The sequence below is a fragment of the Thunnus albacares genome, chromosome 20, assembly GCF_914725855.1.
Source record: "Thunnus albacares chromosome 20, fThuAlb1.1, whole genome shotgun sequence".
Classification (NCBI taxonomy): Eukaryota; Metazoa; Chordata; class Actinopteri; order Scombriformes; family Scombridae; genus Thunnus; species Thunnus albacares.
Genome location: NC_058125.1, coordinates 22,268,884 through 22,286,193, shown reverse-complemented (window position 1 = coordinate 22,286,193; position 17,310 = coordinate 22,268,884).

Sequence of the window (17,310 nt, the reverse complement as noted above, 5' to 3'; positions counted from 1 at the left end):
ACACCACGGAGCCAGCTCTCTTACCTTACAGCAGCGTCAGCACTCCTCAGGCAGATGCGGACGAAAGCTCTCAGCAGCCTTTATGAAAAACAACAACTCCCTCATCTTGACCGCTGTTCTATTTCAGACAAATAACGTTAAGGACAATCAAATTAACAGATTATGTTGATTGCGTCCACCGACCGAAGCCAATCTTTTGCGGGTGAACTTGAGAGTCCTAGAGAGACAAACAATGGCACTCATTGATTGATGGGGTTTTAAAAATAAACTCCTCTGTGTGACAAGTGGAAGATCAAGATTAGATCTCTTCTTTTTCTCTCTGGTTTTCTCTATTCGTCTTTCACTCCAAACTGTTTTTCCCCATGTATGTATAGTCAAGAATATACGGTATGTCTTAATAAGAGGTGAAATTATCAGCAGATTGACAAACAATTAATCAACAACTATTTTGATAACTAATATGTCAATTATTAAGAAACTTTTTGCTGGTTTCAGCTTCTAAAATGTGAGGATTTTCTGCTATTTTCTGCTTCATATCATTGTGAACTGAATGTCTTTGGGTTTCAGACTGTTGGTCAGACAGTACAAGACATTTGAAGATGTCACCATGGGAAACTGGCATTTTATGAAATTGTTGGATGCGGCCCTAATTTAACTTACTAATTATTAGAAATTCAATCTAGTCTTGTCCTAATAATTGTGGCCATTCTGACTATGTATCGTGCTAACTTTTCACTCTCCACCTCCATTGTAAAGACTCTAGAAATAAGACTCCAACAAGACAGTGTGTATTGGGGCGAGCAGAGCGAGCCTCCTACAGCCTTCCAACAAAACTGTTTTACATAAATCATTTTAAGGGTGCAACTAACAATTATTTTCATTATCGACGAATCTGTTGATAATTTTCTCAATATATCGATAATTTGTGGTCTATAAAATGTCAGAAAATGGTGAAAAACACCCATAACTAACACCCTCAAATGTCTTCTTTTTGAAATACAGTATCTCAACAACTATTGGATTGGATTGCCATTCAGTTTGGTTCATTCATGTCCCCCTGAGGATGAACTGTATTAGCTTTAGTGGGCCTTTTCTTTTTCATCTACCAAATACCTGCAAAATAATGACATACACATCAGTACTTTGAATTTAGTGGTAAGTACTGTAGAAAATGTTAGAACCTGCTAAACTAAACAACTAAACTAATATTTAGCTCAGAGTATAGCCTTAAAGCGCTGCTAGCATGGCTGTAGACTCATGTTGTAATATCTCGTGCTTTATATGAAACAACACATAATAAATGCTTATTACAGATCAATACTTGTTTTGCCTGAGTTTATGTTTCCTGAATCTTACAATGAAGGTGTGGGGTGCAAAGTTAATATGACTTATGATCAGAATGGCCACGATTATGAGAATAATAAAAATAACTGAATTTTCCTTTAAAGCGGTGTTTATTTGGACCCAAATCAAGAGAGTCAAAATGTTTAGAGGTGCATTAAAGAGCTTGTGATTTATGCAACTCTACTCCTCAGTTACATCCCTTGGAAGCAGATAAAGTGTGATATCACTTGCTAGTGGACACTTTATCATGGCATTGTGGGCTATCAAGCATGGGGGAAAAATCAATTACTGGCATTGAGATGTTACCAAACAGCCAAAAATGACGCCTGAATCACCTTTCTCATATTGCACCGTTTCTGAGTGACCATCATGACAAAACGGAAAGGCATTTCTTTCAGCATGTAACAAGGAGAAAGCGCCTCTACAACAGATTTGTGTTTCATTAATCACACAGGATCCAGGCCACTGCAAAGCGCTCCATCTGCACCGCAGCCAACATACAGAAAAAGCCTCACAGATTGGAGCGGCTAGCAGCAGACGACCACTCATTAATGGGGAAACACAGCAGGATTGTAAAATGCTAATGCTCACCATGATCACACAAGCTCTCCCCTACCCAAATGCTAAAAGGCCCTTTTCATTGCCAGCACTCTCACCTCCTAAATACTCCCACTACCACACCTCCGAAACGTATTCTTGGCTTTCAGCGCTGGATATTATGAGCAGAAAATACAACATATAGCTTTTCATTGCAGCTACACTTTAAAATTGGACCTGCAAAATCTGATAGTTCCTTGGAACAACAAAAAAAACTCATGAACAAAAGAAAGATCCAGTAACCATGGGCTATAGTGAGATGGAGCAAAGAGTGGGAGAGTGTAGGAAGAAATACAAACAGGCGTAGGATGGAGAAAAAAACTGTAATTCAAGACCACTCTGGTCACTAATGCAGTTTTCTCAGCAACATTAACAATACAAGAATAGAAACACGGCTGGCTATCTCAGTCTCCCAGTAAGACCTGATGGAAACCCAAACACTATTAGCGCTAACCACTCAAGCTATCAAGGCATCTGTGTCTCCTTTTATCCTCTAACTAAAGGATGAGGCTGCTGATATCCAATATTTAGTCAATAAATTCCATGAAAATACCAAATCCAACAGTGAATTTATCCTCTTTACAAGTGTGTTAATCCAAAGACCTCTGTTGTTGTCCAAAAACTATTAAAAAAACACATCAATGAGCCACACTGCTGCGCTGTGACATGCTCCATCATTACCATGAAAGCAAGAACTGTAGATTATTGTTGTCAATCCGACATACAGACATCTAGCCCGTTTGTAGACCTTAATCACTGCCCACTCTTATTTTTTTCAGCAAATATGTCTGCTTCCCAGTTGGAAAAACAACTGAACAATTGGAGCTTTGTAGGCAGGATTAAGAAAGGAGACGTCGTCTTCTTGTGCCCGAGTCAAGAAAATAACGTTGGTTAAATTGTCCACAAAAATGACGACAAGCGTGGGTAAGATAAGGTCGTTGTGGCTGTACAGGTTGTTTTAATTTAACTAAAAGAGACAACAACACTTAAATCATTATATTTCCTTTTTGATAATCGGTCAATCGTTTTTGGTAATTTTTTAAGAAACAATGGCCAAATTCTCCGATTCCAACTTCTTAAATGATTTCTTTTGTCTTCTGTGATTGTAAACTGAAAATCTTTGGGTTTTGGACAGTTGATCGGGACAGAAGAAGAAATTTGAGGACGTAACCTTGGGCTTTAAGAAACAGCGACTGACATTTTTCACCATTTTCTGACATTTTACAGACCAAACAACTAATATAACTTTTGTGTCAGCCCAGTCGCCAGAATCAAACCACAGATAAGTTGAGTCTCTACGTCTCAATACGTTTAATATGTAGCATGTCAACGTTTCTATAATATGTATCACAGGGAAAGTGACATAACTCAGATGACATCTATATGAGCTGACTTTCATGTCAGGAGGAGGGTTGAGTGGTTGGCTAGAGGGTTAATTGCACGGCACAAAGTTGCAAAACCATCAAAGCAGCAGAGATCACTGTTCACCTCCCGTTTAAACTGACAAAACCGGGTATTTTAACCCAAACCACGATATTTCCTTAATCTTAACCAAGTCGTTTTTGTGCCTAAACCTAACCGGACGTCAACCACAGCGTTGTCACATCATAAAACACAATTATTCAACTGATAACAGACATTTAATTTTAATTTTAAACATGAGAAAAAGCGATTGAAACGTAGAGATTAAATGTATCTGTGCTTTGCAGAAACGTACAATGCCAACGTTTTATTCTGGCGAATGGGTTGTTTGTGTTGACTCAAAATGACATCGGTAAGACGAATACGTCACCTCCCCCTCACACTTCTTCCTAACATACAGCGAGTGAGCGAACTATAGCGCATGTGGTGCGAAAAATTGTCCAGATATACTACGAGCGATGTCGCAGCGCTGAATGTGAGTGTGTGTACAGAAAGCCCAGTATTTGTATTTGTATCTGTATTTGTTAGGCAGCAAAATTATTTGTATTTGTATTCGAATAAAAGGGGAAAGAGGCTTAAAAATCCTGTTTTTGTTTTTATTACGTTTTTAATTTTAGAAAATTAAAGTGTTACAATAAGTGTTCATAAATAAACCGCCTTATGAAGGAGGTCCCCACACTGGGTCTTGAACCGGAGTCTCCCAAATGATAGACGACTGCGCTGACTACTGAGCTAAAACTTTACTCATTGCCTCACAGCAGACAGACCTCTAACTAATAAATATTTTTAAAAATACTTGTATGAAACAAATATTCGTAAAAAAAACCCCCATTATTTGTGCTTTGCCGAATAATGTATTTGTATTCCGGCTCACCACTAGTGTGGAGGACCGCTGCTCGCCGACAGAGCGCCGGGGAGCTCTGGAGGAATAAGACCTAGAGTCACACTGGATTCTGCTCTGATCTGGAGCCGTTTACTGGCGGGAAGAGAGCTCAGAGTTTGTTTTTTTTAAATTTTGGGACTAAAAAGTGAATTTATCTTAACTCTTACATTCTCATCGTCCATGTTGACTGCTGACTGGAGGGTAAAACAGAAACATCAAGGACGTCTGTGTTGATTTTGACCAATGAAAATAGGGTTAGTTGTGCGAAACTTCGCAAAAATAGAGCCAGGGCAAACGGTTATTCGAACAAGCCACACATCGCTCAACTTGTTCGCTGACGCACGGAGCAGGTTAACATCTTCATCAGGAAACACTGAAATAATCTGACGTTTGCTCGCTCGCTCATTCGCATCCAGTTAGGAATCGGTGTCATGAACGGAAAGGGCGTCATGAACATGATGTCAGCCTGAATAAAACTGAAACGAAATGGCGATACATTCTGATTCTTAGGCTAATACATTAGCGGTAGGCAGATCAATACCTTAAGAATTGATACTACTGATACAGTCCTGTTTTGAGTATTTTTATATAAAGACATGCTAGCTAAGTAAAGCCTGAGCTGGCTGGCTGTAGCTTCATATTTAACGGACAGATATGACAAAGGTGTTGATCGTTGAATCTAACTCTCAAACAAACAAATACTATGTCCCAAAACATTGAATTATTCCTTTATAGTAACACAAAGTTCTGTATCTGCAGTGTAACAAACACCAACATTCAGACTTCTGGAGCAGCTGATCCCACAGAGAGACGCTCTGACAAGCAGCCCTGCACACGGTGATGAAGTAGATGTGTGTTTCTGTGTGTTTTATTTCCCTCTCTGCTCAGGCAAGGTGGGAAGAATAGAGTCTTTTTCTACCCCCCCTCCCCCCCCCCCATCCATCCATCCATTCCCCCCGACCCAGAGTCTAGACTGAGCCCCTGATGGGGGAATTCATAAACTGCAACAAATGAAGACAAAATGCTTCCAGCTGCCCTTGGCAGAGGTAAATGGATCTGCTCTCAGGCTTATATATATATATATATATATATATATATATATACACTTATATAGGGGGCATTTGACAGGGTCTTCAACTGTCTCTGCAGCTCTGTCCCCGCTGAGCTGCAGAGAGGAGACTTTTTCTGCAGTGTAATTTATCAGCAGCAGCATACATTAGCATACAGCCAAATTTGACCCTGTGAAATGTTCAACTGTATCTCGAGGGAACACAAATGGATCTGCAACTTACATATTTTCATTATTTGCCTGTAAAATGTCAACTAACTGTGAAAAATGTTTTGTTTTGACTGAGCAAAAGTCCAAAACCAATAAATGTTCAGTTTACTACAATAGAACAGTAAGACGACTAGAAAATCTTAACATTTGAAAAGCTTTTTTGCTTCAAAAAACATCAAATCACTAAAACATCAAATCATAAATCCGCCACCACAATAGTTGCAGATATTCAGCTCAAGAAAAAGTCTATGAATGGATAGAAAAGTTTGTGTTTTTGGTTGACTGCTTTGGACTCATAGAGTGCTGCAAAGATTAGTTGATCAACAGAAAAATAATCACCAGCTATTTTGATAATTTGATAATATTTTGAATATTCAATTAATTGTTTTAAGCCATTTTTAAGAAAAATGAAGCTGCTTCCAGCCTCTAAAATGTGAATATGTTCTGTTTTCTTTAGTCCTCTATGACAGTAAACTGAATATCTTTGGGCTATGGAGTGTCGGATGGGACAAAAGAAGACATTTGAGGACGTAACATTGAGCTCTGAGAAACAGTGATCGACATTTTTCATCAATTTTGGCCATTTTATGGACCAAATGACTCATTGATGAATAGAGAAAATGATCGACAGATTATTAAAATAATCTTTAGTTGCAGCTCTAGACTGATAAAACAGATAAAATTATGAAATAAAAAAAACAGCTGCAGTGAGACATCGCTATTTTCTGCTTTAACTCAACATGAAATATCATTATTTTAAATATTTGGCGTTTTGAGGACACATTTGACACAACATATGGCTAAAAAAACAACAACACAGCAGCTGCATTCACCTGTTTGTCTTTGTGCTCAGGTGCAGACAAACTTCTGAAATCTCGTCACGTCCACACTCACCTTATAGATAAAACACTCCGGTGCCAACTTTTCCTGTCAAGGGCAAAACTTCAACTACGCTGGATGTGAATGACACGCACGGATGCGACAATAGCAGCGGTGTTTGTGAGGTGTATGACCTTTCTCTCTCTCTCTCTCTCTCTGCATCCTACAGGTCCGGGGGGGATGTGTCAGTGATGCAGTGCACTCACTGTACGTGGCTCAAGTTATTCTGCACTTGCTGCATGCATCCGAGGCAGCTGCACTGAAACGCGCTATATATGAAGTAAAAGCTGCAAACGCGCCAGTCGCTGCTGCTGCTGCTGCTGCTGCACTACAACACGCAGCCGACAGATGCAGTCTACTCACCAGAAAATGTGATGTTGTCTGTGGAGCAGGAGCAGCGATCGTCTACCCGGTGCCAGATATGATGAGATGCTGCAGGCAACAACTGGTAGAGCCACTGCAGTCCACATTTATCCGCTTCCTACAGCTCCTGCTATGCGTGTATGTGTGTGTGTGTGAGAGAGAGAGAGTGTGTGTGTGTCTGTTTCACGTCAGGTGAGAACAGACGTGATGCTGTGAAATGGACAGCTCCTCGTCTCGTCGGGGGTTTTTACTGCCCTCCTCAGCTCACAGACATCTCAACTCTTCCCCTCTCTCTGTCCTCGTCTCTCCCATGCAGCCTCCTCTCCTCCTCTCCTCTCCTCTCCTCTCCTCTCTTTTTCTCCCTCCCCACCGGGTTGGGCATGCCCAGTCTCTGCCTCCTCTTCAGCAGCAGTTTATCACTTGCAGGTACGAGTTATAGAAAGGTCACTCAGAGTTGGATTATCAAGCAAGACAAGGCGAGGACAGTGTAACAAGCCTTCAACTACAAGGCTGCTCAAAGTGCTTTATATAAGATATAAAAAGGTATTAAGACAGGAAATGCAAAGAAATAATATAACAGAGATATATAAATAGGATTCAATAAAGCTGAAGATAAAAATGTGCAAGAATTGAATAAACAGAATAATGTGCAATGGAATATATGAGAATATATGATTAAAATAGCTCCAAATTCAGTTTAATAAATGCAGTGGCAAACAGAAAAGATTTGAGTCTCTGTTCAAAAAATTAAAAAAAAAAAAAAGTTGGAGCAAACCAGACCAGCACATGATCTGCTTATAAAATATTATGTCGTTTTAGATTAAACTACCCGAGAGTGTATTTTAAAAGCAGACTGAAAACTTTCCTGTGCTTAATTAGTTTTCTTTTGTTGTAATCAAAGTGTGAGATTGCTCTAAATGTGTATGTTTTGTGTGTATATGCATATATATGCATGTACACACATGCATGCATGTTTTTATGTGAAGCACATTGAATCTCCTCTTGATGGAAATGTGCTACTTTTTACGTGCTACAACATTAAAATGCTGCTCACATGTTAATGCGTCAGTAATCATAATCCAGTAATAAGATACTGATGATTTTTGATTGTAGCTGAGTGTTCTTACATTGAACTATTGCCACATTCGGCATCCCAGTTCATGCACCTCCTAACTGGACTCCTAGTGGTCACAAGCTCACCTGCAGGCACATATTTGCACATATATACTGTATGATATAGTGAAGGAGGACATATCTGATCATATCATATTTTTCTCTGTAGATCATAAACTGAACCTGTCTTTGCAAATGAGTCACTTAGATCTTTTCCTGTGGCCATCTTGATCCAAAATCAAGATAAACTGGACCTGCTTATTATTTTTTATGCATGTTACAGAACATGACAGGATGCATCATGTACACATGTATCATCTGCATTTCTCTTTCTCATTTATTCAATTTTTTTCTTTAATTTGTTATTTATCTTTGTCAAGACTTAAAGGGGATGTAAACAGTAGCAGGGTAGCACTCAACTGAACTGAGGAGATGTAGGAGGAAAAAAATCATCTTAAAAACGATGGTGCTCTGCCCAAAATGCTCCAGAGAGAAATGACAAAACAAACAAAGCTGAAGTTGTTGAGATTGAGGAGGCAATTTTTCCAAGAACAAGAGAAGGTGCAATCAGTGTTCAAGTTCTTGGAGAAGCAGTAGGGAAGAAAAGGGTCCTATGCCAAAACAACAACACCCTGCAGGATGAAGACTGTCCTAGAAAGAAATCCTGACGATATTGACTTTTTCTTCTTTGGATCATATTTACCCGAGAAGGTTCTGGACATTGTTACCTCAACACAAGAAGCTGCTGTTTGCATCCATGTTTCTTTTCCGAATCTTTCCCTAAACTTTAACCAAGTAGTTTTTGTTCCTAAACCCGACCAAACCTGAACCACAATGGTATTCTTTATTGTCCCAGGAGGGAGACCTCCTTAAAAAGCCTGTAATGCATACAGCAGACATACGGTCATGCACATATACATTCCAGACAGTAAAGTATTTGGACAGTTACACATTTGTTGGTCTTCTGGATTTGTGCTTCAGTACATTCAATTTGAAATAAAACAATACATTAAAGTGTCAAGTCTCAGCTTTAATTTGAGTAGGTTTACATTAATATAGAAAGAACTGTGATGAGACATAAGTGTTCTTCAAAGGGTCACAAGATATATCTGAGGGGTTGTGTTTAGACTTTTCTCTAATCTTTGATTTTATGTGAAATATTAGAGAGTTTTACCTCTAGTAAAAGAGGTTAGTTATTTAAATGAGCAGTTTAGAGGAGAAATCTCTTTTTGGTGGATCTGCTGACATCTGAAAAACACTATGAGGAGACACAACAACACAGTGAGGTGTTAGCAAAAAAAGTTGGAGACTACTGGTTCAATCTTTAAAAATACATTGTATTTATAAATTTATGATACATTATTTCATACCAAATTTATCTGAGAAGTAACTAAAGCTGTTAAATAGATATAGTGAGAGTAAAATGTACAAAATTTCCCTTTAAACTATAGTGGAGTAGAGGTATCAAATAACATAAAATGGAAATCTTCAAGTAAGATACGAGTACCTAAATATTATCTTTGACATGCACAATATCAACTTCCAAATCTGTTCAGGTATTTCTGGCATTAATGAGATGATTTCCATAGGGTAATAAATACACTCCTGTATGATTAAAACAATGCTCAGACACCTTGAGATGTGCACGAGTGTCTTTATATTGTCCTCTGGAGTCTAATATCCTCGCTGTTGTTTACTGTATGTGGGATCATGAACTCGTCCTCAAATTACTTTGATCTGCATGTTAATAAGGGCAGGGATCATTTTGAGGGTATTTTTCTGCTTTCATTTGTTCCCTTTTAGACCTCAGTGATGGACCTCATGCTTGTCTTAACTGTCAATGCAAATTTACTGTACACTGGTTTGAAACACATTTGGCTACAGATTATAGCAGTTGTGTCCATTAACACATAATGATTTCCTGCTATAATCCCGTTGGATCTTTTTCAACTCTGACTTGAGTCCTACTGCTGCACAGACAAGAGAAAATGAATAATTTAGAGATGTCTACAATTCTGTTCAGTAGTGTTATGTACCTGGCATCTTCCACAAATGTCAGGATTCAGAATTGAAGCATTCATTTGTCTGTCTTCATCATACGTCCCCATAAAATCCCCCTAAATTCTCCATCCTTCCCTTCTATAAGCTTCTTAAGCTGGTTTAACTTTGAAACATAAGTTCCCCTGCTGCCTTAAAAATGTGAGTTAACAGAATTTAAGTCGCACAATTAGTTCAAAGTTGTCTCGTGCGTTGTGAAAATGTAAAACTCACTCAGTCAAATTGACTCAAGTGGAGATAGCAAGTAGGGATGTGCAGAAAGCCAGTATTTGTATTTGTATCTGTATTTGTTGAGGCAGCGAAATTATTTGTATTTGTATTCGAATAAAAGTGGAAAGAGGCTTAAAAATCTTTTTTTTGTTTTTATTACGTTTTTAATTTTAGAAAATTTAAGTGTTACAATAAGTGTTCATAAATAAACTACCTTACGAAGGAGGTCCCCACACTGGGTCTTGAACTGGAGTCTCTCAGATCATAGACGACTGCACTGACTACCGAGCTAAAACTCATCGCCTCATTGCAGACAGACCTCTAAATACTACAAAAAAGAAGGGTCTCTGGAGATTTTAAGTTGAATTAACTTGAAATGAATAAAACTTAAATATTTAAACTTACATTAAATTATTTTTTGGCCACTTGTGGGCAGCAGAAACAAGTAGTGAAGACAACACTGACATATCATCAGCTTTTAAGTTGATATATTGAAATTGTTAGCAAACATTTGTTTATTTCCACATCCAGCAGTTACGGAGCAACATTATCATTCATCTGGAGTCGTGTTTCTGTCCACCTGGTGAATGTAAGTCCAATATTCACTCTCTTTTAGCTCTGTTTATACTCTCTATCAACTCCTGAGGGAAATATCTGGCTCTTTAGTTGCTAAATGCTCCACTATGTTCACCAGCTTGTCACTAACTGTGAATGTTTGCTGTTTGGTGCTGAGCAGGTAGTGTACAGAGGCTTTTTTTTTTAGAGCTTTTGCACCAAAAACGATGCTATGAGAGTGCTGAGAGTGAACCAAAACAGTAAAATTGCAGCCAGACAACTAAACAATGAGCTGAAACTCACTATAAAGCTTTGTAAAGCCGAGGGGAGCTGCACACTGTCATTTCATACATTCTTTATTATTAAAAGTATAGATTATAGCTAATTTAAGTTAATGACAAAAAATTAGTTGATTCCACAAAATTCCTATATAATGTTTTACAGAGTACAGGGAGTTATTTGCTGTTTTGTGTCCTTGTGTTCAAGTCAGTGAAGTAAACTAAAAATATTCACTTCCACCTCATGGAGCCTAAGCGGCAACATCACTAAAGTTGTCCCACTGGGGGAAATTCAGCTTGCAGCAGAGCACAAATAAACAATGACAGTACACACATAACAGTACAACAATAAAATCAATAAAAGATGGATTTTGTATAGAATTGGATAGAAGATAAAGTGCCATGGTGCTAAGTGTGAGCAATAAGTGCAGAACCCTGTACCTCTGACCTGAAGGGAGACGATCAAATTCCTCAAAGAGAGGATGATCTGGGCTCCTTAAAAACCTATCCTGCCTTCCTTAAGACCTGACCATCAAAGATGTCTGACAAGGAGGACTGCTGCTAGCCGATGATCTTATTGGACCACCTTAACAATGATGCCCAGTCTCAGGTTGCCATACCAGCATCCTAGTGAAAAGGTTAAAACTGACACAATGAAAGATCTATAAAATAACACCATTAATTTACAGTCAACATCAAAGACATTAAGCCTCTGTAGAAAATAAGTCTTTGCTGGCTTTTCTTATAGATCGCCATAATCAAAGTTGAGTTTCTTGTCAACAAAGATACTTGTAGCTGTCAACGATATCTACTCCCTGACCTTTGACAACAGTCTGGGTGGGTGGGAGTGATCTTCTAAAGTCAAAGGTCATGTCTTTTGTTTTAGTAGTTTTCAACCTCAGAAAATTATCATCACACCAGTCTACCAAGTCATCAACGACAGACCCATGAGATAACCCTCCATCTTGGAGTAGACTGATGACAACAGTGTCATCAGCAAATTAAAGGATGTATCTATCACTATACTGACTCCTACAATCGTTGGTATAGAGGATGTACAGTAAAGGGCAAAGAACACATCATTGTGGTGCTCCAGTGGGAGATAGCCACTGCTGTGATGAGGCACCATTAACCCCAACCCTCTGGGGCCTACATGTCAGGAAATCCACAATCCACCTAACAATGCTAACATCAAGATTAAAAAGAGACAGCAGTTTATTGGCTAAAAAGAGAGGTTGGATTGTATTAAAAGCAGACGAAAAGTCAATAAATAGAAGTCAATCAGGTCTTTCCAATGACCTAAATCATTTGGGGATACCTGGCTGCTGCATTGGACTCAGAGCATCAATATCCGGCTTTTTGCTGCCATCTGCCGGCAGAGAGGGGGACTGTGCTGTTGGTGGAAGTGGATCAAAGGGCAGCAGCAGGGCAGTGAGTCTGAGAGCAGCAGCTGTGTGCAGACGGCTGGTGAAAGGCTCTCAGTATTTGTGCTGTTTTCATTTTCCTGTGTCCTCCTGCAGGCTCACAAGAACTCTCTTATCCCCCCCACTGGCTGCTCCACTTTTACACTGAAGTGTAATTAAGTTGTCTGGTTTCAGTGAGTCAATCAGTCTGAAGGCTGCTGCACTTAGTCAGACATAAAATAGTGGTATTTTTCATGGAAGCTGTAAAATTCAAGGCACTTACGAGCTGAGAGTCACGTTCATGTTCGAGTCACATACACTTTTGTCCAGCAGATGGCGCTATGTTAATTCCTGACGTATATTTTTTTTACATCACGTATTTTGTGTTGGTGCAATACTTTTCTCGCCTTGTGAAGATAATCAAGATGTATCTAGAGGATATGGCTGCCGATTTTTTGATATTTTTCTTATTGTCAACAAATCTCATGTGCAGAGCCGAACCAACAATGAACTGATCTACGATTGTGTATCCAAAGTCTGATATATCTTATTCCTTTGTACCATAGACCTCCATTGTTGTCCAAAAATGGTTAAAAACACATAATTGAGCCACACCGCTGCACTGGGTGACATGTTCCTTCATTACGAAGAGTTTTTGTCCATTAGTTTATTCAGAAATGGCTCCAAAGTTTAATAACAGCCATTAATAACAACACATTTTCAGTCTCCGGAGAGTAGTTCAGTGTAAGTGTGATTAAGTTATAACAATATCAGCTAAAAATGAAGGTCTTCAATCTAGATTTTTACACTTTAACCTCAGGTAATAAACCAGGATCTACTTTATGGCCTTTATAATGAATTTCTCAGTAATATTACAGTTAATGACATTACCATAAATCAGTTGCAACACAGTGAACTTTGGACTTGTCAGGTTACGTTCGCCCGATTGGTAATCCAGCCTTGACAGCTCCGTCACAACACAGTTTGATAACAGACGTACAGTGAGGAATATTACATAACTGCACACCTAAATGTTACAAATGTACTGTAAGTGACTCATTACCCTTTTGCACAGATTTCTAAGAGTATATCAATGAGCAAATTCAGTTTAGTCAGTGATAATTTACAACACGATTGCATAGTAAGTTGTAAAAATAAGGAACCTTTCATTGCACAGGTGTGTGAAGGCAGTAGGTGGGTTTTACAGATAAACACATAAAGATAAAAGGCTTAAGCTACAGCTGCAAAGATTATTTGATTAATTGATAGACAGAAAATTAATTGGCAACTATTTTAATAATAATGTTTGTCATTTTTAAGTAATAATACCAAACATTTGCTGCTTCCACTCTCTCAAATATGAGGATTTGGTGCTTTTCTTTGTCATATATGATAGTAAACTGAATATCTTTTTGTTTTGGACTGTTTGTTGGATAAAACAAGAAAACAAAGAAAGACATCACCTTGGACTGTGGGAAACTGTAGTGAGCATTTTTTTTGCAATTTTATAGACAAAACGATTATTTGAGAAAATAATTGTTTCATTAATCGATAATGTAAATAATCATTACTTGCTGTTTTAGCTTAAACTAAAACATTTTTCATATTTTGTACAGTAATACTTGTGGGTGTGTATATACAGTATATAATATTTGTGTGTATTTTTGTCACTGTATATTCCTTGCATATAATATATAATTATATATTTTTTTCTTTTAAATCTTTTTTTAGTGCTACTTTTATATACTTTCTTCAATTTTATTGCCAAATGTATTGTTTTAATATATTCTAATTTGAATACATTGTCTATGTGTGTAGTGTGAAAAGGGGCTAAAACTGAATTTCATTGTGCAATCCTGCATTGTATAATGACAATTTAAATGACCCTTGAACCCATGAAGTGAGTTGAGAATACAATGGATGCTTTATAAAATTCACTAGCTTTATTTGTAGAAGATATAACCCACTTTTACCGACATGCACACAATAGATTTAATTTTATTGTTATCATAAAACAACATACAAAACATTGTTTTAATTAAATGAAAAAATAAATTGTGTGTGACTGCTGGAAGCTGAATAGTATTGAAATTCTACAAAGACTAACATTGCTTGCAGAAGGGATTGAACCAACAATCTAGTGTTTATAAGACGCAATGCTATGCACTGTGCTAACATGCAACACAGCCAACTGCAAGCAAGATTAGATTTTCATGTTTGGACTTTTAATTGCATGGCTGGACCAGCCTTAGAGATATACACTACTAATAAAGCTTATTTTGTTTGATGTTGTGATCAGATGGCATCGTACCAAATCATTACCATGACAGAAGGGCATATAATATAACATTATTCAAACTGATTGGAAATGTAATGTATTTTGCCTTTGCTTACCTACCCTTACCTTGCAAGGCAGCTGGATTCGCGAGATCACGAGAATCCATCTTATCAAGTTACGTGCTTGTGCTTATGTGCCAATCAGTGTTGTGACTCCAGCTGCCTCGCAACGTAAGATGGTGATAGACAGATGGTTCATCCAATCACCTGGTAAGTGCCTGCCCTTTTTCCAAACAGTTCCCATAGAAGTCTTCCCAGATGGTTCTGTGTAACAAACCATCTGGCGCATCAGGTTACTATGCTACCAAGCAAACCAAAAATGACCTCACTTATTGATTTGCTGGATGTAAATGGGTGAAAAATCATACTCCACTGTCCAGGCAGACATGTCCCAACTCTCTATTATTGTTTGTGTTCCCAGAATGCAATGCAAAATACCACAAAGTGTAAAATACTATTATCTTTCGTCTGAGTCATTTCACCAAACCAAATTAACAGTAATGTAGTGCATTTAAAGATAACAGGATTATACTGTTGACATTTTGATAGAAAAATAACAGAAGTTTCTAACAGTGTAGCCTCCCTAGCAGACTGGCACTGAGCTCCACTAAATTAAAGAAATAAAAAGGAACTACGAACAAGATTACATATAATTAATATAGCCCTCTGTCTGCATACACAATAAAATCAATTTAAAGTTATCTGGGCCCTCCTAATCACTGTGATATGGAAAGGTCGACAGCCAGGAAGACTCACGGGGAGCACCAGGCTAAAACAATAAATCATAGTTAGATATCTAAAACAAGGTAGCTTTTAAAATGCAAATATCAGCCCACATACTTTCATCAGAGTACGTGTGGAAGGCAGAAAGCTAAGAGGTGTCTTACACTCAGCCTGATTGATAGGAAGGGAGGGGTTGGCAAACAGACAAGGGTTGCATTCAAGAGCACTTGGGGGAAGTGTTTCCTACTGCTCCCTACCGCATAGACAAACAGTTTACTCATGATCATAAAATAATGATATTGTAATTTAAAAAAAAACAAACAAGTTTGTTATGTTGAGACAACAAAATATATTTTGTCAAAAGAAACCCTTCTTCACCAATTTCCACTAAGTGCCCCAAAAACTCAATTAATTTATCCTTGTCTGTGGATTTTTTAAAAGTTTATTAATCATTTTAATGCTAATTAATTTAATGAACCATGATTCTTGTTACTGTCATGCAGAAATCATACAGCAGTCACATTAACAAACAAAAATACCACAACAACACAGATTCAAGAAAGAAAATAAAGATTAGGTCAAATGAAATAAAAGAAACTATAATTAGTGTGTGATAAAGCATTACAATCTGTCAGGTGTCATAGTAATGAATGTGCGATTGATGATTTGTGAACAGCCTGAACTTCTGGAAAAAGTCTGGCACTGGTTCCCAACCTGGGGTTCCCACCCATCACCAGGGGTCACCAAATCTTCACGGGGGGGTCGTGAGGCCTTCTTGAAATTAAGGGGTGTAAGAAAACTTAAACATATATAGCCTCAACCTAAAAAGTAGGCAGTTAAAACAACCAAAGAGCTAATAGAACAATGGCCAAGCATCAGGGAGAAGAAAACACTGAATTTGTCAAAAAATGTCTATTAAGAATGTGAGTTAGTTAAAATGTAAAAAAAAAAAAAAATACAGACAGTGAATCAACAGAGGAATAAATTGTTCATAAAAATATAAGGAAAACTAATCTCTGATGCACATGAAATTCATTCAAATTGCCAGTTTTGCACAGGTTCCCTGCAATTAATACATTCACTCCTTCATGTAGTTGGAGCCGCTGTTGTGTGGGAGCGGCTCGGGTCAACGCTCGCAGTGGTAACAATCTCAACAGATGAAAAAACGTCACGGATAAGCCCCGCCCCCCCATACGCCACCATCACCGCGCGCTCAAGAAAGAGAACGTGCTCTCACTGCGTCAAGCTCTAAGTTCTTAGCGCGAGGCAAACCGGAAATAAGTGTTTTTACCTTTCAGAATTAAATTTAGAGCTCTACTTAATGATTCGTTGTTTTTTTTTTGAGTATTTGATTAGTTCTTAATTAGTCTCTAAAATCTCAGAAATATTGACAGAGTTCAACATGGTGTTCACTGGATGTGGACATAAACTGCTTATTTTCTTATTTTTCAGAACACACCATAGTTTTGACGGTATAAACTTGACCTCAAATGAACTGTAAATGTAGCAGCTGAGTGTAGTGCAGTCAGTGCAAGTTAATTTCCTCAGTCAAATTACCTGCTCCACTCCCAGATTACACCAAACATCTATAGGAAAAACTATATCTGTAGTCATGTCTCCCCTAAAATATTTTGTTACAGAGGTGGCTTGGTCTGGGAGTATATTTTCAACAGCACAGATGCTACTGAATGATGATAGAAATATTAAAGGAATATTATAGGAATACTACAGCCATCAGTGTGTTTCTATGATCCTCTCGCTCTTCCATAACTACTCGTCACCACTTTGATCATGAAGGTGACACTACTCTATATAGTATATAGGCTACAATACAGTATAGAATAGAGTATTTATAGTATATAGTTT